This window comes from Mobula birostris, chromosome 2 (assembly GCF_030028105.1).
Source record: "Mobula birostris isolate sMobBir1 chromosome 2, sMobBir1.hap1, whole genome shotgun sequence".
In the NCBI taxonomy this organism is placed as follows: Eukaryota; Metazoa; Chordata; class Chondrichthyes; order Myliobatiformes; family Myliobatidae; genus Mobula; species Mobula birostris.
In genome coordinates, this window is record NC_092371.1 from 21,984,312 (window position 1) to 22,010,033 (window position 25,722).

The window sequence follows — 25,722 nt, forward strand, 5'->3', positions numbered from 1 at the left end:
TTGAAGGAGCTGTTTCCAGTCCGTATGACTCTAATGCTACCATGCATTATAACTTGAAAAATTCCAAAATCTCCACTGATTCCTCAGAAGCCCAGGCTCATGTCCATTCAAGTTGGAGAAGGAGCACATGGGACATCACAGATAACCTTGAGTCTATGCATTGGGAACACATATCCTTCAGGAATGGATTATTTCACAAACCATTCATGTTCCTGTCACACTGGTACCTCTTACCTCTCAAGTGGAAGAGTCTGAGATACATACATTGGTCCAGATGGATATTTCAGAACCCATGGTACCAGAATGGAAGCAAGTCATCCTCATTCCCAAGAGACTGCCTATGAAGAAGAAGGTTGCAAAAACATCTTCTGTTAATTAACTTAAAACTCTGCTTTCTTCTATTTTCTGTGAATTTGCGTATTCAGAGTCTCTGAAATATTATGTTTAATTGTACAACTTAAATCTGTGCAGCAGCCGTCAGCTCTCTTCTCCTCAGGCTAGTCCCCTTGGTATTAGGGATTTCTTATATGTGCTCTGATTCTGTTGTGGGTTCTCAGTAGACTGATGAATCTGAAAGGCTGTTATCAATGGAGGTGGTCGGGCAGATAGGTGGGGAGATGATTGGGTAGGATGCTCCTTCCAACAATTGTGGAGAGTGCTTTAGACAGATGACATTAGTGTTCCCTACACCATTCTGAATGCTGTTTCCCAAGTTTGCATACTCATGGGCCAGGAATTCCCAGGAGTCAGTGGGCATAACTAATTTTTATCCAAAGAGGTTTTGAACAGGTTCTGAATGTTTTCCTCAGGTTGCCTAGGATTCTCCTCTTGCAACAGAGCTCAATAGAGCGACCTGTTCCAGGAGCCTGGTATCAGGCACATGGAGGCACACCTGATATGAGGGTTGGGGACAGAGTTTTCCAGTAGTTGTGAAGGCCAATTCTCATGGCTTTTCACTTTTCAATATTTTAGCCATTGTTCTCCTCTGCAGAGGCTATGAGCCTTTTATCTGAGTTTACTCAGCGTATTCCCATGCAACTCTGTAGATGTCAGACCTGGTACGAAGGCAGTGCATACCTGGAGTATCAGGATGTTGCAGGCGATGTGCAGGGTACATAGTATATAGGTTTTCATGGTATTGGTATATATGTCTGCTTGTCCATTTGAATTTCTGGTCAATAGTGGACAGAGGATTTGGAAGATAGGGTGTCACTGAATAGTAGAAATGGATGGTTAGATGCTTCTTGTTGGAGTTGGTCAATGCCTGGCAATATTTTCATGTGAATGGTATCAAGCCATGGAACAGCAAAAAAAAAAACTCTGGGTGGTTCAATTTGGGGTGGTGCTGGCTGAGAGGGAGGACAAATGCTTATTAATTGCGGCTGACCTGTCTGAAGAGTGGGGTAAGTAGAAGGAGATGGAGGAGAACAGAGGAGCGATCCAAAAGAAGTGCTAAAACCATGAAATATTAAACTATGTGGTTGATCTAAGTTTATCCATCCATATCAATAACTTTATTTCTCTCTCCACAAAGACTGTATGACTAATTGGGTATCTCTGTCTATTTATGTTATCACATCTCCAGCATCTGAAGATTTTTGCTGCATGAGACTCTTTTGCACAAAGCTAGGATACCAGAATGTCAAAATTAAAGTCAAAGTTGATTTCTCATTATGCACAAATACATGTAGCATAGCCAGGTCCCATTCCTATACTGACATTTCTGTTCATGGCCTTCTCTACTGCCATGATGAGGCCAATGATAGGTTCGTGGAGCAACGCTTCATATTCTGTCTGGGTAGCCTCCAGCCTGATGGAAAACATCAATTTCTCTAACTTCTGATAATTACTTCTTCCTCCTCCCCCCTTCTCTCTTTTCCATTCCCCATTCCAGTTTCCCCCTCACCCCTTCACTTCACCTGCTAATCACCTCCCATGGCCCACTGTCCTCTCCTTTTAGATCCCTTCTTTGTCACACCTTTATCTACTCCAGTTACCAGCTCCCAGCTTCTTACTACAACACCCCTCCCCAACCCAGCTCCCACCTCACCTAGCCTCGTATATCACCAACCAGCTTGAACTCTTTGCCATTCCATCCACCTCTCCCCCACCACAAACTTAATCTGGCTTCTGCCCCCTTCTTTTCCAATACAGATATAAGGTCTTGGCCGGAAACTGCTTAGTTCCCTTTCGAGTGGTTGCCTGATGTGTTGAGTTCCTCCAGCATTGTGAGTGTGCTACACACTTAAAAATTTACTTGCAGAAGCATCACAGGCACAAGAAAAACATAAATTACACTTTGATTATAGGCACCTGTACGACCCACACCTCCAGTGTCATCTCATTTATTGCAACGACTAACTCCAAATAGCATTTTTAGAAGGCATAACCCCAGAGGTTCATAACCTTTTCCTAACAAATGCATGCAATATTGGATTATTTTTCGCAATAACTAAATGAGGCAGGAGGAGAAGATGGCGGCGTGACGCAGCGTGCACAGCTCTCCTGTGAAATGATATCGTATTTGTAAGTAGGACGCTGTGCACAATTCTGATTTGATGGAGACAGACGCGAGAAGCACAGAGGAACATCTGGAGAAACTTCTGAAATGCCCGGTTTTGCTGCCGCTGCTACTGTGCGATCAAGAATCTCCGGAGGGAAGGCCCCAAAATCCCCGGCTTTGCCTGCTGCTGGTGACTGAGGCTGGAGTCGAAGCGTTTGGCAGAGATGGTACTCGGTACTCGGTGTTGGAAGGCTGATCGGAACTCGAAGTTTTCAGACGACTCAGAGTCGGACTGTGGTCGGGCATGGCAGGGAGTTTTCTTCCTTCTCCCGTCTGCGTGAGATGTGGGACTTTCGAGAGACTTTGAACTTTTTTACTGTGCCCATGGCCTGTTCAACATTAAGTTATGGTACTGTTGCACTGTTGTAACTATATGTTATAATTATGTGGTTTTTGTTAGTTTTTCAGTCTTGGTCTGTCCTGTGTTTCTGTGATATCATACCAGAGGAACATTGTATCATTTCTTAATGCATGCATTACTAAATGACAAAAAAAGAGGTCTGTGTGTCCTCATAATCTCATCTAATCTAATTCTTACAAGAAAGAACACAATTGGAACAAAATGCAAGACCATTATAACGCAAAGTTATCAAAGTAGTCATAGGCTTGCTATACTGAGGTAGCGATTAGAGTTGTGCAGGTTGGTTCAGCAACTGAACAGCCGAAGGAAAGTAACTGTTTATGAACGTGGTGGTGTGGGATTTCAGGCTTCAGTATCTTCTGCCTGATGGTAGCTGCAAGAAGATGGCAAAACCTTTATGGTGGGCTTCTCTGATGATGGATGTTGCCTTTTTGAGGCACCACCACTTGTAGGTACTACCACTGGTGGGGAGGAATAAGACCATAACATATAGGAGCAGAATTAGGCTATTTGACCTATCCAGTCTGCTCCACCATTCAATCATGGGATGATCCAATTCTTCCAGTCATCTCCACTCCCCTGCTTTCACCCCATACCATTTGATGCCCTGCCTAATTAAGAACCTATCTATTTCTGCCTTAAATACACCAATAACTTGTCCTCCACAGCTGCTCATGGCAACAAATTCCACAGATTTACCACCCTCTAACTAAAGTAATTTCTCCACATCTCTGTTCTAAAAGGACGTCCTTCAATCCTGAAGTCGTGCCCTCTTGTCCTAGAATCACCTATCATGAAAACAACTTTGCCATATCGAATCTGTTCAGGCCTTTTAACATTCGGAATGTTTCTATGAGATCCTCCCTCATTCTCCTGAACTCCAGGGAATACAGCCCAAGAGCTGCCAGATGTTCCTCATCTAGTAACTCTTTGATTCCTGGAATCATTCTCAGAATAGACCCATGATGTATTTGGCTGAGTCCTCCAGTCTCTTCAGCTTCTTACATTTCTGCACATTTGATTTTCCATCCCAGACCCATGACACAACTAGTCAGGATAGTTTCAACAGTACATCTGTAGAAGTTTGTTAGAGTGTTTGGTAATATACCAAACTTCCTCAACCTTCTAGAGAGTGCTCTTTGACTTTATGTTGTCTCTCTGTGCATTGGCTGCTACTGGTCTCCCGCAATCCAAAAACTGCTATCAATTTTATAAATTAGCTGGCTGATGATTATTTGAAAAGAGAAATAGAAGGTTGCTTCTGTTCGAACTCAGCTAATCCACTGAGGGACTTTTCTATTCTCAATTTGATTTACTCCATTCAAAATGTTTGCTCTGTGAAGATTGAACAAGTCCAAAATGGCTTCAGTTGGGGGGATGGAGGAATTTAAAAAAATAATTCAGTCTGAAGTAATTTCACTAGAAGCAGGCTGACAATGAATACTTAAAAGACAAGGGATTAGGACTGAAAAGATTTAACACAGAGCCAAGGGAATCAGAATGAAAACTGGTATTAACGAAACCAAGAGCTTGAATGATCAACCGTGAACATATCGAGATGAAGGATAAGCTTATAATCTTTCTGCAAGGGTTCATTTTAAATTTGATGGAGAAAAGGGTTGAATTGATGTGGAACTATGAATTGCTTTTTATTTTCAACCGCTTTTTGCCGCAAGACCTTGTATCGGTAAAATCCTTCATCAAACACCAGGAAATGTCTTCAGGTCCTGGCTGGAAGATATCCTCTGAAAGTCATAAACATGGAGAAACAAGAGAATGGTGATATGGATTTCTTCGCTGTGTCACCAAATTGACTGGATTAACCCCGGAATTTTCCAGTCCACATAAGACTGAGAGCAAGATGATCACAATTGTTTCATTGTAAGCAAGCATTTCAGCAGCTCACAGATAAAAATACAGATTGTTTTTTCAAGGATGGAAGGCAAATAATCCTCGTGACAAATAATAGGAAGCAGTCAGCCATTCTCCCTCCAAGTTGTGTTCTCATGCCTCTCAAGGAAAATGAAGAGCAGATGCTGAGCTGTTGAGATAGCCTAAGGCTGAGTCACCTAATAGATATCCCTAGTCCAAGTACCCAGCTCAGTGTGTTGAGAATTCAGGTAACACTCACAACACGCTGGAGGAACTCAGCAGGTCACGCATCATCCGTGGAAATGATCAGTCAATGTTTTGGGCAGGACTGAAGAGGGAAGGGGCAGAGGCCCTATAAAGAAGGTGGGGGGAGGGTGGGAAGAAGAAGGCTGGTAGGTTCCTGGTGAAAAACCAGTAAGGGGAAAGATAAAGGGGTGGGGGAGGGGAAGCAGGGAGGGGATAGGCAGGAAGGGTGAAGCAGGAATAGGGGAAAACACAATGGGTAGTAGAAGGAGCCATGAGGGTGGTGGTAGGCAGCTGGGGGAGGGGGCAGAATGAAACTGGGATCGGGGAAGGGAGGGGGAGTAAATTACTGGAAGTTGGAGAATTCAGTGTTCTTACCAAGGGGCTGGAGACTACCTAGACGGTATATGAAGTGTTGCTCCTCCAACCTAAGTTTAGCCTCATCATGGCAGTAGAGGAGGCCACGTATGGACATATCCGAATGGGAATGTGAAGCAGAGTTGAATTGGGTGGCAACCGGGAGATCCTGTCTGTTGTGGAGAACTGAACGGAGGTGCTCGACGAAGCGGTCCCCCAATCTACGTCGGGTTTCACCGATGCACCGGGAGCACCGGATGCAATAGATGCCCCCAACAGGCTCACAGCTGAGACTATGCCTGGACACAAGAGACCTCAATGGAGATCCGATAAAAATCCACTGGTCCATGAGGACAGTAGAAGTTTTACTGCACTTGAGAAGAGCAAGGATATTTAGTGGGGTGTATGCAAAGAATAGGCTCTGACAAGTGAGCTTGATGAGGAGGGCTCACATTTAATCTTTCAACACAGCACTGAGAAGGCAACATTGAAGTGGGGCATTGCTTGGAATAAACACAGCTCCAGGGGGATTTCAGCAAAGACTGGAGGCTAAACTATTCTCTGTGGTGTGAAGACCACAGCAGATGACATGCATGATGGCTTTTGGAGAACATAGGACATAGGACAGTACAGCACAGCCCATAATTTGGTGCCAACATTTTAACCTACTACAACCAACCTTCCTTCTTACATAGGTCTCCATTTTTCTTTAATCTGTTTGCTTATCTGAGTCTCGTAAATCTTCATAGTATATCTGCCTCCACAATGGCCCTGAAGCCATGTGTTCCACGTACTGTGCTCTCTCTCTGTAAAAAAACTACTTCTGATATCCTGCTTATACTTTTCTCCAATTACCTTGAAAGTATGTCCTCTTGTATTAGTCATTCTCAATCTGGGGAGAAAAGGCTGCCTACTATATCTATGCTCTTATCATCTTATACACCTCTATCATGTCCCCTCTCATCCTTCTTCACTCTAAAGAGAAAAGCCCTAGCTCATGTTGTCTAATTCAGGCAGCATCCTCTGTCCTCTGTCTATCCATCCACTTCCTTCCTATGATGAGGCAAATACAGCACTCCAAGCACAGTCTAACCAGAGCTTTACGGAGCTTTCAGCATTACCTCGTGTCACTTGAACTCAGTCCCACAACTAACAAAGACCAACATACTATAGCCTTTTTAATCACCCAACCGACCTGAGAAGCAAATTTGAGAGACCTATAGATATAGACCTTAAGATCTCTCTGTTTCTCCACACTGTTAAGAATCCTGCCATTAACTTTGTACTCTGCCATCTACTTTGACCTTCCAAAGTGTATTAACTCACATTTTTTTCCATATTACTCCATCTACCACGTCACATCCCTGCTCTGCTTTCTGTCAATGTCCCATTGTAGACTATGACACTATCCATGACATCACCAACCTTCAAGTCATCGGCAAACATACTAACCCACCCTCTACTTCTGAGTCCAAGCCATTTATAAAAATCACAAAGAACATCGGTCCCAGAACAGACCACTATAGAACACTACTGTTCATTGACGCCCACAGAACATGCTGCACCTACAACCGATCTCTGCCTTCTATGGGCAAGCCAATTCTGAATCCACACAGCCAAGTTTCCCCGGATCCCATGCCTCCTGACTTTCTGAATGAGCCTACATTGGGGATTCTTATCAAAAGCCTTACTAAAATTCATATACTCCACATCCACTGCTCTACTTCATTTATGTGTTTTGTCACATCCTCAAAGAATTCAGTCAGGTTCACGAGACATGACCTGCCTCTCACAAAACCATGCTGACTATTCCTAATCGGACTATGCCTCTCCATATGTTTGTAAATCCTGTCTCTAAGAACACTTCCCAATAATTTGCACACCACTGGTGTCTCACTGGTCTATAATTCCCAGGATTATTCCTATTACCTTTCTTGAACAAAGAAATACCATTTACCAACCTTCAGTCACCTGGTACTACTATTCTCGTGCCAGTGAGGAATCAGAGATCATTGGCAATGGTGCAGGAACCTCTCCCCTCAGTTCTGGTAGTAACCTGGGGTATATTCCATTCAGCTTCAGGGACTTACCTTCCCTAATGTTTTTCAAAAGTTCCAACACAGCCTTTTTCTTAACCTTGACATGTTCCAGCATATTAGTCTGTTCTCATTTGCATCCAGGTCCCTCTCCATGGTGCATACTGAAATAAAATATTCCTTAAGGACCTCCCTTACCTCCTGTCACTCTAAGCACATTTCTCCTTCTATCCCTGATCAGTTCTGCCTTCATTCTATCATCCTTCTGTTCTTCCTGCACACGTAGAACATCTTGGGTTTTTTCCATAATCCTATTTAATGAGACCATCCATTGTCCCCTTTTAGCTCTCATAAATCACTTCTTAAGCTCTTTCCTGGCAACAGCTCTCAAGAGCCCTGTCTAATCTTTGCTTCCTAAACCTTAAGCATGCATACTTCTTCCTCTTGACTAAATGTTTCACGTCTCTTGTCAACCACTTCATGCTTTCACTGCCTCAATAAGACAAGCCTATACAATACCTCCGCAATTTCTCCCAAAACAACCTCCGCACTTCCTTTTTGCATTTCCTTGAGTACACCTGCTTCCAGTCTATGCTCCCAAGTGCTTGCCTAATGGTATCATAATTAGTTTTCCCACAATTACTTACTTTTCCATGCTCTCTACTTCTGTCGCTGTCCAAGGCTATGCTAAAGGTCAGGAAGTTGTGGTCACTGTTTCTGAAATGCTTTCCAACCAAAAGATGTATCACTGACTGGGTTTATTGCCTAGAAAAATAAAATCCAGTTTGGCTTCTCTAGCAGACCTGTCCACATATTGTGTCATAAATGTTTTCTGGACACATATAACAAATTCTGTCCCAAGTAAACCTCTTGGCACTAAGGAGGTGTCAATCAATATTAGGAAATTTGAAGTCACCTATGACAAAAACCCTACTAGTTTTGTACCTATACAAAATCTGCCTACTGATCTGCTCCTCAGTATCCCTGTTGCTTTTGGGAGACAAGTAAAATACTCGCTTCCTGTTTGGTTGATCCTTTCCTGTTTCTGACTTCTACCTATCATGACTCTGTAGATGATAACTCCACAATGTCCTCCCTTTCTGCAACTGTGGATTATACATATCTCCGATTATCAATGCCACTCCCCCACTTGTTTTATACTTCCCTCCCTCTTCCTTTTGAAACATCAAAATGTTGGAGAATCCAGCAGTCATTCATTCCTTGTGACAGATCTCTCTGTAATTATCATAGCATCGTAGGTCCATGTACTGATCTATACTCCAAGTTCATCTTCCTGATTCCTGATACTCCTCTCATTAGACACACTTAAACCCATCCAACTGACTGTATTTATGCCCTAAACACTGCTCATCCTTCCTCACAGCATCTGTCTTTGGCACATTGAATCTCCCTTTAAGAAGAAGCAACAGTAGAAGGGACAGAGTTGGACAATGACCGGATGCTCAGAGCCTTGAGGAGGGTGAACAAACAAAAGAGCAAGTTTAAGATGAAGGAGATCGCTTTCCTAGGTCACATGTTCTTCAGAGAGAGGTTGAAGGTAGATCTAGTCAAATTCTCCAGTGATAGGTTGAAGGTAGATCTAGTCAAAGTCTCCAGTGATAGGTTGAAGGTAGGTCCAGTCAAAGCTAACTCAGCAAAGAGATGCCATGCTGGAGGGTCTTGCAGTTGTTAAAATATGTGATAAATGGAAAGATTTGTGTGGTACACCATTAGTCATGTGTTTCCAATCACAAAAGCAACCCTCAAACATTCAAAAACACAAACACGAGGAAATCTGCAGATGCTGGAAATTCAAGCAATACACATAAAAAATGCTGGTGAATGCAGCAGGCCAGGCAGCATCTATAGGAAGAGGTACATAGAAACAATAGAAACCATAGAAACTACAGCACAGAAACAGGCCTTTTGGCCCTTCTTGGCTATGCCAAACCATTTTTTGCCTAGTCCCACTGACCTGCACACGGACCACATCCCTCCATACACCTCCCATCCATGTATCTGTCCAATTTATTCTTAAATGTTAAAAAAGAACCCGCATTTACCACCTCATCTGGCAGCTCATTCCATACTCCCACCAGTCTCTGTGTGAAGAAGCCCCCCTAATGTTCCCTTTAAACTTTTCCCCCCTCACCCTTAACCCATGTCCTCTGGTTTTTTTCTCCCCTTGCCTCAGTGGAAAAAGCCTGCTTGCATTCACTCTATCTATACCCATCATAATTTTATATACCTCCACCAAATCTCCCCTCATTCTTCTATGCTCCAGGGAATAAAGTCCTAACCTATTCAACCTTTCTCTGTAACAGAGTTTCTCAAGTCCTGGCAACATCCTTGTAAACCTTCTCTGCACTCTTTCAACCTTCTTTATATCCTTCCTGTAATTTGGTGACCAAAACTGAACACAATACTCCAGATTCGGCCCCACCAATGCCTTATACAACCTCATCATAACAGTCCAGCTCTTATACTCAATACCTTGATTAATAAAGGCCAATGTACCAAAAGCTCTCTTTACGACCCTATCTACTTGTGACGCCACTTTTAGGGAATTTTGTATCTGTATTCCCAGATCCCTCTGTTCTACTGCACTCCTCAGTGCCTTACCATTAACCCTGTCTGTTCTACCTTGGTTTGTCCTTCCAACGTGCAGTACCTCACACTTGTCTGTATTAAACTCCATCTGCCATTTTTCAGCCCATTTTTCCAGCTGGTCCAAGTCCCTCTGCAGGCTCTGAAAACCTTCCTCACTGTCTACTATACCTCCAATCTTTGTATCATCAGCAAATTTGTTGATCCAATTTACCACATTATCATCCAGATCATTGATATAGATGACAAATAACAATGGACCCAGCTCTGATCCCTGTGGCACACCACTAGTCACAGGCCTCCACTCAGAGAAGCAATCCTCCACTACCACTCTTTGGCTTCTTCCATTGAGCCAATGTCTAATCCAATTTACCACCTCTCCATGTATACCTAGTGACTGAATTTTCCTAACATTTGACAAAGGGTCTGGGCCTGAAATGTCGAATGTACCTCTTCCTATAGATGCTGCCTGGCCTGCTGCGTTCACCAGCATGTTTTATGTGTGTTCCTCAAACATTCAGTTTTTTAACTTATTATTATCAGGCCATTTTGATTACAAACAGCCTTTGGATGCTATCAGCTATAAATTTCTGGACCAATGGAGGAGATTCTCCTCGATTGTATCTCATAGCAGCCTAAAATACATCTCATTATACTCTGTGGATTTATCAACATTTATTACTGCGATGATATCTAATACTTATTTGAAAATAAGCTTTTAGACTATCCACATTCCCCTCCCAAAATTCTCCAACTGCTATGCTTTTCTTTTTAGTGAATACAGATGAGAAGTATTGATTTAAGTCTTTGCCTTCCAATTCCTAAATGGACTTTGAACCTATGGACACTACCTCACTTTTCTTTTAATATACAGTATTTTTGTTTTTGCATATTTTTAGTCTATTCAATATAGATAATTGATTTACTTGTTTATTTATTATTCCTAAGTTTGATTTTATTTTTTTCTCTCTCTGCTGGACTGTGTATTGGATTGAACTGCTGCTGCTAAGTTAACAAATTTCACGTCACATGCCGGTGAGAACAAACCTGATTCTGATTCTGATCCTGGTCACATCTGGCTCCAAACACAGATTAACCCTTTGGTTCCCAGTGGGTAGTGGGTCCCACTCTTACCCTGGTTATCTTGCTCTTACTATGTTTATGAAATGCCTTGGGATTTTCCCTAATGTTATCTGCTAGAGGTACTTTGTGGCTGCCTTTGCCCTCCTAATTTTGTTTTAAGTATCTTTCTACACTGCCTGTATAAAGCCCCACCTTATTTACATTTATCAGTTCCCTGTTTCGTATTTCTTTATCAAACCCCCATATCTCCTGACATACCGAATTCCCTACATTTGACCGTAAGACTATAAAACTGTAGGAGTGGAATGAAACCACTTGAACCACTGGGTCCACCATCCATCATGTCCAATTTATTATCCCTAACCCCATTCTCTGCCTTCTCCCTGTAACCTCTGGTACCCTTATTAATCAAGAATCTATCACCCTCCTCTTTAAATATACCCAATGACATATGTTCACAGCTATATAAGGCAATGATTTCCACAGATTCTGCACTCTCTGACTAAAGAAATTCTTCCTCATCTCTGTTCTAAAGGCTGATCTGTGCCCTCTGCTCCTAGACTCCACTACCACAGGAAACAGAATTTCCATATCCACTCTATCTAGGCCTTTCAACATTCAATAGGTTTCAGTGACCGAATCACCCATCCTTCTTCTAAACTCCAGTGAATACAGGATCAGAGCCATCAAAGGTCCTTATATATTAACCCTTTCATTCCCAGGCTCATGGTCGCGAACCCTCTCTGGAACCTCTCCAATGTCAGCATATCCTTTGTTAGATAGCAGCCCAAAACTACTCAGAATACTCCAAGCGTGGTCTGTGCAATGACCTGTAAAGCCTCAGCATTACACATTTGCTTTTATATCCTCGTTCTCTAGAAAAAATGCTAACATTATCCTCATTACTGACTCAACCTGCAAGTTAGCTTTTAGAGAATTGCATGGGGACTCCCAAATCCTTTTGCACCCCTGATTTCTGAACTTTCTCCCCATTTAGAAATTAGTCCATGTTTTTATTCATTCACCAAAATGCATGACCATATGCTTCCCTACACTATATTCCATTTGCCACTTCTTTACCCATTTTGCTAATCTGTCTAAGTGTTTCTATAGACTATCTGCTTCCTCAACACTACATGCTCCTCCTTCTGTCTTTGTATCACCAAAAAACTTGACCTTTTATGCATCTTAATAGATGCTGCCTAAGTTGCTGTGTTCTTCCAGCATTTTGTGTATGTTGCTCTGGATTCCCAGCATCTGCAGCATCTGTACATCTGTACACCTGTTTGTTAATGCAAATTTTTAAATAGCCAATCATGTGATGTCAATTCAATGTATAAAAGCATGCAGACATGGTCAAGAGATTCAGTTGTTGTTCAGTCCAAACATCAGAATGGGGAAGAAATACGATCATAGCGACTGATCGTGGATTGATTGTTGATGCCAGACAAGGTGGCATGAGTATCTCAGAAACTGCTGTTCTCCAGGGATTTTCATGCACAACAGTCAGTAGAGTTTACAGAGAATGGTGCAAAAAACTAAAAGAAAAATTAGGAAGCAGTAGTTCTGTGGGCAAAATTCTTTGGTAATGAGACATGTCAGAGGACAGTGGTTAGTCAGAGTTCAAGCTGCTAAAAAGGCGACAGTAACTCAAATAACCACGTGTTACAACAGTGGAGTTCAGAAGAGCATCTCTGTATGCACGACATGTCGAACCTTCAAAAAGATAGGCTACAGACACAGAAGACAAACAGATACTCAGTTGCCACTTTACTGGGTACAGGAAGTACCCAATAAAGTAGCCACTGAGTTCAAAGTTAATTTATTACCAAAGTACATATATGTCACCATATACAATCCTGAGTTTCATTTTCTAGTGGGCACACACAGTAAATCCAAGAAACATTTTAGAATTAATGGAAGGCCACACCCAACAGGGCAGACAAACAAGTAGTGTGCAAAAGACAACAAACTACAAATACAAAATAAAAATAAATAAGCAATAAATATCAAGAACATGAGACGAAGAGTTATTGAAAGTCGGTCCATAGGTTGTGGGAACAGTTCAGTGATGGGGCGAGTGAAGTTGAGTTCAGTTAACCCCATTGATGGTTGAAGGAGACAAAGAGAAATAACACAGAAATCTAAGAAATATCTAAAAAAAAATAGGAGGATATTTTCCCAGGATTGGATGAAAGAGGAAAGAGGTGTGCCAACATGGAGCATAAATTCTTGTGTGGACCTGGTAGACTGAAGGGCCTGATTCTGTGTTATAAATCTATCATTAACCTGCCACTGTCTACCAACTCCACCCCTGCAAACCTCCTCTACCTGCCAGTCATCTCACACTCCTCCTCAGTCCATCAGCCACCTTTCTCACTTCTCTCTTTCCTCTTTTTATGCTGGCCATCTCGCTTCTCCACTCTCAGTTCTGTTGCAGAGTTTCAACCCAAAACTTGAATAGTTCCTGTAGATTGTTTGTTGCTCTAGATTTGAATCCCTTGTGATCTTCTACATTTCTGATCCAACCTCAAGTTCCCCAGAACTACTACTTGCTGTAGTCAGATCCACCTTCTATCCATAAGTTATAGCAAATTTATTAGTGACTACCTTAAATTTATTGAGTCTAGTATGCTGAAGTTTTGCTTAATTATCTTTCTTAAAATAAAAAAAAACACATTTACAGAATCCATTTATGCAATTAAGCTTGATCAGTTCTTAAATATAACATTCAGCAAATTAATATGAAATCAAACTGTAAACTCAGGTGTTTCTGCAGATACTGGAAATCCAGAGAAACACACACAAAAATGCTGGAGGAATTCAGCATGTCAGGCTGCATCTATGGAAAGGAATAAAGAGTCGATGTTTCAGGCTGAGACCCTTCATCAAGACAGGAAAGGAAGGGGTAAGAAGCCAAAATAAGAAGGTGAAGGAAGGGGAAGGACTACAAACTAGAATGTGATAGGTGAAGCCAGGTGAGGGGGGAAGGTAAGTGGGTGGAGAAGTGGGGTATGAAGTGAGAAGCTGGAAGTTGATAAGGAGAAAAGGTACAGGGTTGAAGGAGAACAAATTTGATAGGAGAGGAGAGTGGACCATGGGGGAAAGGGAAAGAGGAGTGCCATTGGAGGAAGGGGATAGACAGGTAAGAAGAAATTAGGAACTTAGAACTTCAGAAAAAAAGAGAAGGGTGGGGGAGAATTTACCAAAGATTAGAGAAATCTATGTTCATGCCATCAATTTGGGGGAATATGAGGTGTTCCTCTTCCAAACTGAGAGTGACAGCATCTTGGCATCTCTGCTAATGCCATCTCCACTTGACATCCTGTCCTGATGAAGGGTCTCGGCCTGAAACATCAACCCTTTATTTCTTTCCATAAATACTGAGTTCCTCCAGTGTGTTGTGTGCATTGCAATAAAATCAAATTGAAAACATATTTGCTTTGTTTGTACAGTATACATCAGTAATTATGTTCTACACTCGGGATTTCAGAAAGGTAAACCAGCTCATTCTTAGGATTCTGTCTTCAGAAACTGATGAGTTCACCAGATTAATGATAATTGGGACAATGGGTAGATGAAGCTAAGAGCCCAATACTCTACATGCAAGAAATCTATTCTAAACATGGTCCACCTGTGGTAGTCAGAGCACTGGATATTTTTGAACAAGATTCATCTGAGCTAATGTGATATTTTCATGGCTCCACTGAATGACTGACCTTCCTGTTATCATCCATTTCTGGCATATGAAACTTTGTCAACTGGATGTGAAATTGACTTGGCCACAGAAGGCAGAGGTTGGTGATGGAGTGCGTTACTCTGACTGCAGAAATCAATGCTGAGACTTCTTTGCGACATAATAATTATCTGATGCACACTGTATGTCAATAATAGAATCAATGAAAGACATCCCAACTAGAGTGGTCAACTGGACTGCAGAAGGCAACAAATTGTAAAAATACAAAATGAAGAAAAAATAATAACAAATAATTAAGCAATAAGTATCAACAACATGAGATGAAAAGGCCTTGAAAGTGAGTCCATTGGTTGTGAGAACATTTCAATGATGGGGCAAGTGAAGTTGAGTGAAGTTATCCCCTTTGATTCAAGAGCCTAATAGTTGAAGGATAGAAACTGTTCCTGAACCTGGAAGTGTGAGTCCTGAGGCTCCTATGCCTTCTTCCTGATGGCAGCAGTAAGAGTATGTCCTGAGTGGTGGTGGTCCTGGTGATGGATGCTGCTTTCCTGCAACAGAATTTCATGTTGCTATGCTCAATGGAAGGGAGAGCTTTCCCTATGATGGATTGGGCCATACCCACAATTTTTTGTAGGATTTTCTGTCAAAGGAGATTGGTGTTTCCATACCAGACTGTGATGCAGCCAGTCAATATACTGTCCTTTACATCTCCATAGATGTTTGTCAAAGTTTTAGATGTCATGCAGAATCTCGGCAAACTCCTAAGGAAGTAGAGGTGCTTTTTTCATAATTGCAACGTTTGGTGTATAGGAGGGAAACTGAAAAGCTGGCTGAGTGGTGACATAACAACAATCCTTCACTCAATGTCATCAAGACCAAAGAACTGACTAGGAACTTCAGGAGAGGGCAACCGGAGGTCCAAAAGCCAGCCATCATCAGAGGATCGGTGGTGGAGAGAGTTAGCAACCTTACATTCCTAGGTGCTATTATTTCAGAGGACCTGTCCTAGGCCCAGCGTGTAATATTGAACTACAGGCATTTAAGTGAGCTGATTTCACTGATTTTTCTTGGAATTTCTCTTTGTGGAATTGTTGCCATTTCCCTACACGTATGTCATTTAGTTTAGAGTTTCCACATAGCTGCATGGCAACAATAAACCCCAAACTTATTTGCAACAAAATCCAAAAACCTCAAAGTCAGTAAAACTAAAGAGATGATTGTTGATGTGAGAATGGAGAAGGAATAAAAATAGTTGGAAACCAGAAGACCATGGAGGATGGTGAAAAGTTGCACATTGCCTGGAGAGTCTATGTCAGTCATGTTGGGATAGAGGAGGCCACATCAGAAACACCTAATTCAATAAATACGGCCAGAGGATATGCATGGCATGGCTGCCACTTCATGTAATCCTTTGCTGCTCTGGGATTCCAGTTTTCTCATTACAGGCAGACACTCTTTGCTCTGCTGCCTGATGCACGTCAAATATTGTTTTCAAAATGCACGCAAAATCTAATAGGATATACATTTACACTCCTACTGTTTGGAAACTCCACCTTAATTAGCAGGGTGGCTACTATGTCACCACTACTCCTTTCCATCTTGGCCTTCAACATGAGGGAAGGCAGCATGCAGACAATAGACTGGCCACTTCCACAAATCCATATGTGAGATCTGTCCAGCCTGATACCCTAACCTCAGTCTTGCCTGCAGGTACCTCCTCTTGTTTGCAAAACATAGTGTGAATAATGCTGAATCCTGCTGATTATGCTAATTGTGTAACAAAAATATTTTAAAATGTTTTCTGTGGTCTTTTCTTGATTCAGCAAGGGGTATTTGTCTATGCATTTGCAAACAAAGGGATCACTATGCACATGCTAAAGGCTACAAGTAATCACTTGATTGGAATTATAAGAAATGCAAACATAAGGGAAAACAAGTGATTACTGAAGTAGCAGTACAGGAAGCAAACTAATACTAATCATCCACTTAATAAGCTGATCTGCAAGATGCTGGAAGGAACCACACAAGGAGGGTATCTGCATAATGATTTCACCTTCCCCAGAAACACATTTGTTCATCATTATCTACATTCAAGACTGTACACTTGTACTCTTAACTTTCTCAAAACAATCCCACTCCAGAATAACACTATTTTGTCTTCTAGACTTCCATTTTATTTTAGCATATACCGAGGAGGAATCACATTTAACTCATTCTTTATACCCACCTGATACTGTTGTGGAGCTTGAAATCGAAAGAACTCTCAATTGCTCCCAACCTGGGCAATGAAAGAACAGCTCCATTGATTTCACTGGAGAGGAATGGCTGCAGGGAACCAAGGTAGGCTTGAGTTAATTTACAGCAATTTTGAATTATCTGTTCCAAAGTTAATTGTTCTTTAAGGGTCCAGAGATTTGTTTTCAATCTTTTTTTATTTACTTATGTCTTCTTCAGTTGATTAAGTTTAACAAACTTTGAATGATTTTGAAATCACAAATGGTAGAAACTTTTTGCCAGGTTTCATTGCAAAGCTAATGCTCTTTGGGGTTTGGTTGCATTCCCTCTGCTGCCATTGTATGTGTGTACTGGGCTTCACCACTCACCATTCAAGGTGGGGCTGCCACTTTGCATGACTTTGGTAAAGCTAAATTTATATTAACTTTTATGGATAACAGCTAGTAGAGGAGAATAAATGAGCCCGACAATTCTTGGCCAACATTTAAACCCTACCCACTCCACTCCACATTATTGAAATAAATATTTCTTTTTCTATAGCTCTCTTTGATCATGTCTTTGAGTTTAGTTCTGATGCAGGATGTGTTATGAAATTTCACATTCTCACCACACAAAGGAGATTTTGAGTTTTTTGCTGCCTGTTTATAACGTGCCCCTGTTTCTCTAGACATGTTCCCTTCTTGCATCTGTTGGATCAGTTTTATAATGATCATAATTTACTTGCTTAATTATCAGCTTTCCAAGAAAGAAACTAGCCTGCGGCTTTCTTCCCTTTACTTTCCAGCAATGCCCACTGCAACCCTCCTTATGATCAGCCCTATTATATGTCTCTTGTGTCAACTCAAGGACCTTCTTCTTGCTCTTTTGTTCAACTAATTTTGAACATAAGTACCATAAATCAAACATTTCCTAGCTTCCCTTCAGCTGCTTTTAATGTCCAAATTTCAAGCATTAGCTTTTTTTTATTTTCAAAAAATAAAATGTAAAGAGTGCAGAGGACGTTGCCAGGTCTTCAGGAGTTGAGTTACAGGGAAAGATTGAACAGGTTAGGACTTTATTCCTTGGAGCATAGAAGGATGAGGGGAGATTTGATAGAGGTTTACAAAATTATGAGGGGTATAGACAGAGTAAATGTGAATAGGCTCTTTCCACTTAGATTAGGAGAGATAAATACAAGAGGACATGGCTTTAGGGTGAAAGGGGAAAGGTTTGGGGGAACATTAGGGGGGAACTTCTTCACTCAGAGAGTGGTAGGAGTCTGGAACGAGCTGCCATCTGACATGGTAAATGCGGGCTCACTCTTAAGTTTTAAGAATAAATTGGATAGGTACATGGATGGGAGAGGTCTGGAGGGTTATGGACTTGATTCAGGTCAATGGGACTAGCGGAATAATGTTTCAGCACAGACTAGAAGGGCCGAATGGCCTGTTTTCTGTGCTGTAGTGTTCTATAGTTCTATATTAAAATATGTGGATAAAAAGGATAAACAGTGCAAAACTTTTTGAATTTTTCATGTGATTTGGTCAATACATCCAGTAGTGTTAATACATTGTTGTACATAGTATCATTATCCCTAATGTGGCTCCCCAGATTGAAACACTCTTTCGTTTTTTTGAGGGGTTTCCCAAAAAGACTGAAACATTCGATGTCCACTAGTGGAATGGCTATAGACAGTATTCCTTCCCCACAGAGGGCTGAACTGAGCTTCAGTGCATCCCTCAGCGTGTTCTCCTGTAGCCTGGAATGTGCCAGTTGTTAGCATTCCCTGAGAAGACCACCAAGTTTTAGGCAAACCAATGAGCATCTTCACTGAGTTCACGATCTTCCAGCAGCGCTTGATGTCTATTTCTGCTTGTGTCCCTGGGAACAGCCAGCAGTTCAGTCCTCTGTTACCCAGCTGCTCACGATGAACTGTGACAAGGACCCTTGCCTTCTTCCTCACACTCCCTTAGCAGGTATGCAAAGAGATGGGTGACCATGTCCTCTTCAGCAGTCACCCCAAGGGCAGCATGTGTTGGGACTGATATTCTGACTGTACAGGAAGGATCTAACTGAGAGGTGTCCTATCGCAGCCAGCCAGGCAAGTTTGTGGTGTTTATTACTGATGTTTATGTGTACACGGGAATTAATGAATGTACTTCATATTATTGGTTAGATTTTATAGTCACTTAGCAATCCTTTTCTGTTTTTAAATGTAGGTTTTGCTGTCTCTCATTTTTCACCAGCTGATGTTAATCAGAATGCCCTAGTAATTAGGTCTATACTGATGAATTATGTCCACCTCTTTTTGCAGCTCAGACAATAAAGATTCAACAGTTTGTTGACAACAGCTATCCCACCATTTAACTTTGTACAACCTGCCCTGTAGACAATTTTAACAATTGAATCCATGCCTGCAAAATATTTTGCATTCTTATCCCTTATCTCTTGCAAAGCAATTACAGTCATTCCATTAAACAGATCAGGTTTATTCCAACTTGAAACCTGTAATTTTATTTGCGGCTTTGCTCAGTTCGGGTAGCTCAACGTGTTAAAATTGTCTCTGAATCTCTTTTTGTCTGAGACACTGAAAAATACTTGGCATTTCAAGCCAACAATGGGAATACTTCATCAAAATAAAAAGAAAGCTCACTGTGTAAAGGCAGATTTCCTCACAGATACAGAGTGACCCTCTGCCATCTCCCGAATAAACAGTGTTGTAACAACAGACAGCAGCTGTTCACATAATGCACTCACCAATGTTACATAAAGTTCATTTTAATAACCCTAATAGTTAAATATTGGCAGCTGGAAAGGCGTTGTACTTCCTGTTAATGGATTTACAATGTTACATTGTGTAACTAACCATCAACTGTGAAAAAAAATGTATGGTAATATCAAAACAGCAGGATACTCCCAACTGCCAATTGTACATCGGTAACCAAGAGATTGAACAAAAGACCAGCTTTAATTACCTTGATAGCTTTATATTACAAGATGCTAGAAGTAAAATAGAAATAAAAAGAAGAATTGCCATTGCCAAAACCAACTTCCAAAAAATGAAACTCATTTTTACCAACAGTCACATTTCTATAACAACAAGGCTTAGGCTACTAAAATGTTACTTGCTACTAAAATGACAATCTTGCTGTATGCTTCCAAAACATGGACTATAACACCAGAACTCCAAAGAAACTTAGAAGCAACAGAAATGTGGTTTCTTAGAAGAATGCTGAAAATATCATATAGAGATTGGGTAACTAATGAGACAGTACTCCAACGTGCCCATACAAAAAGATCTTTAATGAGAGCACTAAATGAGAGGAAACTTAAATTCCCTGGGCCATGTCATCAGAAAGGGTGAAATAGAATGCCTAGCATTACAAGGCTGTATGCCTGGGAAATGCGGAAGAGGAAGGCAAAGAAGGGAATATATGGACACAAAGAACTAACAGATCTAAGTGTGCGAGATATCATTGACACTGCGTGGGATCGTTCGATGTGGAAAGCCATGATTGCCCAAGCATGTAATGCACAAGGCGCATGAAGAGAGAGAGACATTGTATAAGGTGAATACTTCCCAGTGTCTGGGTGATCGGTATTTGTCACTGGCCGCTTCAGTTTCTGACAGGTTGCTGCAATTCATTCATTGGGAGTTGCTGAAGCAGGGAAGAAATTGTGGGAAAAGAAACAGGGACTGAAGAGGAACTGAGTGGATTGCCACATTAGCATCACATTAGCTGCATTGACAGAATCTGAGCTGGAATGTTCTTGTAACCTGTGACCCCCCCCCCCCACCGACCCCACACACCCTGTTTGTAAGTAAGTCAGAACAAGACTGTTGAACATCCTGTTCTCGGAAGATCTGGTCATGCAACTTTATCCACAGCCTCATTATAAACTTCTGCCAGGATTTGTCTTATTCTGTTCATAACCTTCAACGTGATGAGACCGTGCATTTCCATTTGTTAACATTGGAAGTCTTTCTTTAAACTTTCCATAAGGCCATAAAACCATAAAGATATAGGAACAGAATTATGCCATTCTTTGATGATGGTTGCAGCTTTACCCATGACGTACTGGGCCAAATCCACTATGTTTTGTGGGATTTTCCACTCAAGGGCATTGGTGTTCCCATAACACAGACAATACACTTTCCACAACACAATTATGGAAATTTGTTGAGGTTTTTGATGACATGCCAAAACTCCACAGACTCCTAAGGAAGTAGAGGTGCTGTAGTGCTTTTTTTGTAATTACGTTTATATGATGGGTCCAGGACAGGTCCTCTGAGATAATGTACCCAGGAATTTAAAGTTACTGACCCCCTCCACCTCTGATCCTCCGAGGAGTACTGGCTCATGGACTTCTGGTTTTCCACTCCTGAAGTCTACAATCAGTTCCTTGGTCTTGCCGACGTTGAGCCATAGGTTGTTGTAATGACACCACCCAGCCAAATTCTCAGTCTCCCTCCTGTATGCTGATTCATCACCACCTTTGATATGGTCCACAACAGTGGTGTCATCTGCGAACTTGAATATGCCTTTGGAGCTGTACTTGGCCACACAGTCATAGGTGGAAAGCGAGTAGAGCAGGGAGCTAAGCACACAGCCCTGTGGTGCATCTGTGCTGGTGGAGATTGTGGGGGAGATGTTTTTGCCAATCTGAACTGAGTGGGGACTGTAACTGTTGAAATCCAGGATCCAATTGAACAAAGGGGTATTGAGGCCCAGGTCTTTGAGTTTACTGATTAGTTTTGAGGGGATAATGGTGCTAAATGCTGAGCTTTAATTTATAAATAGCAATCTGATGCATGCAACTTTGCTGTCAGATGTTCCACAGTTGTGTGAAGAACCAATGAGATGGCATCTGCTGTGGACCTGTTGCTCTGGTAGGCAAATTGGAGTGGATCCAAGTCACCACTCAGACAGGAGTTGATATGTTCCAACTCCAACCTCTCAAAGCACTTCATCACTGTGGATATAAGTGCCGGGGTGATAGTCATTGAGCAAGGTTCTTGCGCTCTTCTTGGGCAGTGGTATGATTGAAGCCTGCTTGAAGAAGGTGCGTACCACACACTGCTGAAGCAAGAGGTTGAAGTTCACACCAGCCAGTTGGTTGGCACAGGTCTTTATTACTCTGTTAGGCACTCCATCCAGATGGACTGCTTTCCTTGTTTCACTCTCTTGAAGTTAGCCTGAACATCATCTTCAGATACTGAGATGAAAGGATCATTGGGAGATGTGGTTATATCGGGAGGTAAGTCACCTGGATGAGATGTAGTACACCTCAGGTAGCTAAAGAGATAGTGGAGGTATTAGTAATGATCTTTCACGAATCACTATACTCTGGAATGGTTCTGGAGGACTGGAAATTTGCAAATGTCACTCCACTCGTTAAGAAGGGAGGGAGGCAGAAGAAAGGAAATTAGAGACCAGTGAGCTTGATATCAATGGCTGGGAAGATATTGGAGTCAATGATTAAGGATGAGGTTTTGAGATATTTGGAGGTACTTAACAAAATAGGTCAAAGTCAGAATGGTTTCATTCAGGGGAAATCTTGCCTGACATATTTGTTAGAATTGTTTGAGGAATTAACAGACAGGATAAGCAAAGCAAAGTCAATGGATGTTGTTTATTTAGATTTTCAGAAGGCTTTTGACAAGGTCCACATATGAGTCTGCTTAACGAGATAAAAGTCTACGGTATTACAGGAAAGATACTAGCATAGATAGAAGATTTGCTGACTGGCAGGAAGCAAAAATTAGAAATAAAAGGTCCTATATGGATTGGTTGTCTGTGACGAGTGGTGTTCTGCAGGGGTCGGTGTTGGGACGGCACCTTTTCATGTACTATGTAAATGATTTGGATGACGGAATTTATGGCTTTGTGGTCTAGTTTGCAGATGATAGGGAGATAGGTGGAGGGGCAGGTAGTGTTGAAGAAGCGGGGAGTTTACAGAAGGTCTTAGACAGATTGGGAAAATGGGTAAAGAAGTGGCAGATGGAATATAGTGTAGGGACGTGTACCATCATGCACTTAGGTCGAAGGGTTTTTGTGACAGAATTCTCATTCTGTCTCTCCGCAACACCTCATATTCTATATGGGTAGTCTTAAAACTCATGGCATGTTTATTTAATTTCTTGATCCTACGGTAAATTCTCCGTCCTCACGCTTATCTTATTCCGTTCAAAGTTCAAAGTAAATTTATTAAAATAGTACATATATGTTACCATTCACTACCTTTCTTGCAGACATTCACAGTCAATAGAATCAAAGAGAAACTATACACAAAGACTGACAAGCAACCAATGTCCAAAAGAAGACAAACTGTGCAAAACCAAAATAATACTAATAATAAAATAAGTAAATAAATGACACTGATAACATGAGTTGTTGGTGTACAGGCTGAATGGGATCCAGGATCAGCCATAATGGAATGGCAGAGCAGACTCAATAGGCTGAATGGCCTAATTCTGCTCCCATTTCTATGGCCTTATGTTCTTATAAAGTCCTTGGAAGTGAGTCCATAGGTTATGGATATAGTTCAGTGATGAGGTGAGTGAAGCTATCCACACTGGTTCAGGAGACTGATGGCTGAAGGGATATAATAACTGTTGCTGAACCTGGTGCTGTGGCACTGAAGACTGCTCTACCTCTTTCCTGGTAACAGCAGCAAAAAGAAATCATGGCCAGAATGATGGGGGTTCTTGATAATGGATGATGCTTTCTGTGGCAGTGCTCCTTGTACATGTGCTTAGCAGTGGAGAGGGCTTTACCCGTGACTGACTTGGCTGTATCCACTATTCTTGTAGGCTTTTCTGTTTTTCGTTATTGGTGTTTCCAGACCAGGCCATGGTGCAACAAGTCAGGTAACTCTCCGCTGTGGATTTGGATGATGTGCAGAATCTACACAAACTTTGAAAAAAGTAAAAGCACTGTTGAGCCTTCTTTGTAATGGCAATTATGTGCTGGCCCCAAAACAGTTCCTCTGATATGATAATGCCAAGGAATTTAAAGTTACTGATAGACAAAAGAGATTCTGCAGATGCTGCAAATCCAGAGTAACACACACATAAGATGCTGGAAGAACTCAGCAGGTCAGGCAGCATCTATAGAGAGGAATAAACACTCAACATTTCAGGTGGAGACCCCTCATTAGGACTGGAAAGGAAGGGAAAAGAAGCCAGAATATGAAGATTGGGGAGGGAGGAGGGATACACCCTAGAAGGTGATAGGTGAATCCAGTGAGTTGGAAGGTAGTTGGGTGGAGGAGGGGGGAATGAGATGGAAAGCTGAGAGGTGATTGGTGGCAAAGATAAAGGCTGAACAAGAATGATAGGAATGGAGTGTAGACCATGACAGAAAGGGAGGTGAAAGGCAAGTGGAGAGAAGAGAAGTGGTAATAGGGGAGCCAGAATGAGAAATGGAAAAAGAGCGAAAGGGAGATATTAGCAGAACTTAGAGAAATTGATCTTCAGGACATCAGGCTAGAAGCTACCCAAATAGAATATGAGGTGTTGCTCCTCCAACCTGAGTATGGCCTCATTGTAGTAATAGAAGAGGACATGGACCAACATGTTGGAATGGGAATGGAGAGTGCAAATCCTGTTACCAGGTTCAGATATGACCCAAGTGCAGAGTGAAAGACTCTGAAGCAGGTCGATAGTTCACAAACTTTAATGTGAACAGTGTTAAAGAGAAAATAAACAATAAATGCTGGGCCAAATAGGGCCGTTAACTAAAACTCTCAAATAGAAAATGAAGCCTACGCTGCGGCTGAAAAGAAAGTCTAAACATTAAACGAATACCAATTTCTCAGGGAAGGCCGAAAGCAAACAGGCAGCGAAGCATTGTTGTGCTCTGTCCAAATCTCAACAAGCTCTACAATGACAAGTATGGAGTTAAATACCGTCATGATTAAACAATAACTAGCTGACACGTGCAAGTTCACAAGTGCAATTACCTTATCTACTGTGCTGCCGAATCCTGCCTGTTGTAGGCGGAGTGAAGGTGGTCGACAGAGCGGTATGTTAGGTGTTTCTAATCTACAGTATGATAGGTCTCATGGTGTAAAGGAGTCTGCCATGGAAACACTGGATATAGTAGATGACCCCGACACACTCACAGGTGAGGTGTTGCCTCACCTGGAAAGTCACTGAATGCTAGTGAGGGAGGAGGTTAATGGGTCGGTGTAGCACTTGTTCTGCATATGTGCCAGGAGCAAGATCAGTGGGGAGGGATGAATAGACAATTATGCCACGAAAGAGCGATCGCTGTGGAAAGCAAATAGTAGGGGTACAGTAGGTAAAGATGTGTTTAGTGATAGGACAAGAACTATTATGGAGGCAGGAAGAGGGGCTGAGGGAAGATGTCTGGGATACGTAGGAAATACATCTGAGGGAAGCTTCAATGGTAAAGGAAGGGAAGCCCCATGCTTTGAAGAAGGACTTCTCAGGTGTTCTGGAAAGGAAGGCCTCATGCAGAGAACTGGTGCGATGGATACTGAGGAACAGAGAAAAGGGAATGGAATTTTTACAAGTGACAGAGTGGAAAGAGGTATAGTCAAGATAGCTGTGAAAGTCAGTAAATTTATAAGTGATACGAGTAGACAGTTTCAAACACAAGAGATTCTGCAGGTGCTGAAAATCCAGAGTAATACACAAAATGCAGGAGACCTGATGAGGGAT